Source organism: Nanorana parkeri, unplaced genomic scaffold (genome assembly GCF_000935625.1).
Source record: "Nanorana parkeri isolate BGI_ZX_2015 unplaced genomic scaffold, ASM93562v1 scaffold50, whole genome shotgun sequence".
Lineage (NCBI taxonomy): Eukaryota > Metazoa > Chordata > Amphibia > Anura > Dicroglossidae > Nanorana > Nanorana parkeri.
The window spans coordinates 1-2,684 of NW_017306318.1; positions in this window are offsets into that span (position 1 = coordinate 1).

Here is a 2,684-nt window from a genome sequence, read left to right on the forward strand (position 1 = left end):
TGATCCAGAAGAGGATTGGGAGAATGTCATATTGTCAGATGGAACCAAAATAGAACTATTTCGTAGAAACACAACTTGTCGTGTTTGGAGGAGAGAGAATGCTGAGTTGCATCCAAAGAACACCATACCTACTGTGAAGCATGGGGGTGGCAACATCATGCTTTGGGGCTGTTTCTCTGCAAAGGGACCAGGACGACTGATCCGTGTACAGGACAGAATGAATGGGGCCATGTATCGTGAGAAGCAAACCTCCTTCCATCAGCAAGGGCATTGAAGATGAAACGTGGCTGGGTCTTTCAACATGACAATGATCCCAAACATACTGCCCGGGCAACGAAGGAGTGGCTTCGTAAGAAGCATTTCAAGGTCCTGGAGTGGCCTAGCCAGTCTCCAGATCTCAACCCCATAGAAAACCTTTGGAGAGAGTTGAAAGTCTGTGTTGCCCAGCGACAGCCCCAAAACATCACTTCTCTAGAGGAGATCTGTATGGAGGAATGGGCCAACATACCAGCAACAGTGTGTGCCAACCTTGTGAAGACGTACAGGACACGTTTGACCTCTGTCATTGCCAACAAAGGATATATAACAAAGTATTGAGATGACCTTTTGATATTGACCAAATACTTATTTTCCACTCGGGCAGTGCATTTCTTCGCTGGGCCCCCCCCCAAGTGGCAGAATGCCAGGGCCCGGTCGCAATTGCGACCGCTGCGACCCTGGTGGTTCCACCAGTGTGACCAAATACTTATTTTCCACCATAATTAGCAAATACATTTGTTCCAAATCAGCCAATGTGATTTATCTGGATTTGTTTTCTCATTTTGTCTCTCATAGTTGAGGTCTACCTATGATGTCAATTACAGGCCTCTCTCATCTTTTTAAGTGGGAGAACTTGGACAATTGGTGGCTGACTAAATACGTTTTTGCCCAACTGTATATGTAAAAAGTAAGCCCAACCATAATTAACCCTGTCATTGAAGAAGTACCCGAGATGCCTTTGGTGGCCTCCTTCCACAGAGCTGGAACATGCATGCTATGCATGAGTGTTAAAAAATTTATCAAAACTCCTTATTTCATTATCTGTTCCATGTTAGGGACTTTTGAAGCCAATGCATTATTATGACAACCAGGCGACTAGAATTTTCAGAAGCAATAGCAGGTTGCATGATTCTCCCATAACCTTTAATGCCCTATAAGAGCCAGGCTTTACTTTTACTAATTTCTTGTAAATTGTTAAATGAAAAATAGAAAAGGCTACTAAGAGAAAACTGCAGGGAAATGTCCACTATGCTATCTGCTTGAGCTTGGGCCACAGAACTGCCTGCCACATAAAATACCACACATCCAAACCTCCATATGCTGCCATAGTAGCATGGAAATGGGATAAACTGTAGTTTCGTGCAACCATGTCACTGAAAAAGACTAAAATCACTTGCAACTGCTGCGTTTGTTACTTCGAAAACATATTCTGTCATGAACGAGCAAAACAGGTCATTATTACGTCCTACATAGTTGATTACTTTACTGCCCCACCTTACGATGTAAAGTTTGCTATAAAAAGCAGAAACATGCTTTAAAGGGGTGTTCCACTCCAGTAATAAAGTAGAATCCCTCTTCATTTGGGAGAGTCCAATCAGTGAGGATCTCCTACTGATTAGACTCCTGTCAATCAAATGTGCTGTCTTCTACGAACTGTTAAGTTCCTAGCCCATAAGAAAGGTATATCAGCTCTGAGCACTTCAGTTAACTCACAAAGAACATCTGACTGGTAAGTATCTGTCCTTTTCACAGGAGTGTTCGGGATGCTAAAATTGCTGAAACTTACACTAACTTTAAAATGTTATTTGCCAAACCTCTGCCAAACTCTCTACTTATTATATAAATGAAACCAGAGTGTTTGCAGAACAACTTGACACCACATTACTAATTTTCAGCTTCGGTCGGTAGATATATCCACAAAAAAATTGCTAAACAGCAACACTTTCGGAGTAATGAGGCTCGCTGAAGCATATCCTAATTAATCATTGTTCGTTATCTTTGCCAGAGCTTGACACTCTTGTTCTCCATGGGTATGGTTTTTTTTTTCTTTTTAAATTTGTAGTGTAGGCTGAATTGGCATCAATGCCTTTAAAAAAGGACCCATTGATTTAATTTTTACCTTCAATAAATACATTCAATGTAATTTGTGTTTTCTTAAGTTATTTTTTAACTAGTTTACACTGAAGGGTTATAAGAGAACAAAGAGAGATTTTCATAAGAAGTTGTCCTTATATAGAGCCCCAAGTTTAAGTTTTAGGAAGCCTCACCTTTTATTATTTTTCACAGTTCAACCACTCAGCTCCTACAGTATATGTTGCTTTTATCTCATGCTTCTGTGTGATGTAGAAACTGAGATACAGACTTCGACAGCTCATTCCTCTTCATCCTTGACGACGCTCTTATCTCACTGTCCCAGGCAGAATTGAAGTCACAGGAATGCAGAGGGAGGCGCTTTCACAGGAATCAGCACAGGTACTAGAACTGGAAGAGGAGCCTTGTTTTGTGTTAAGATAGAGGGGTATAACCTGTTTAGGAGGGACAGAGGTGGGAGAAGAGGGGGGGGTGTTTGCATTTACGTAAAAAATAATCTATATGTGCATATAAGGCACGATATCACGTCAAATAATGGGGAAGACGTGGAAACT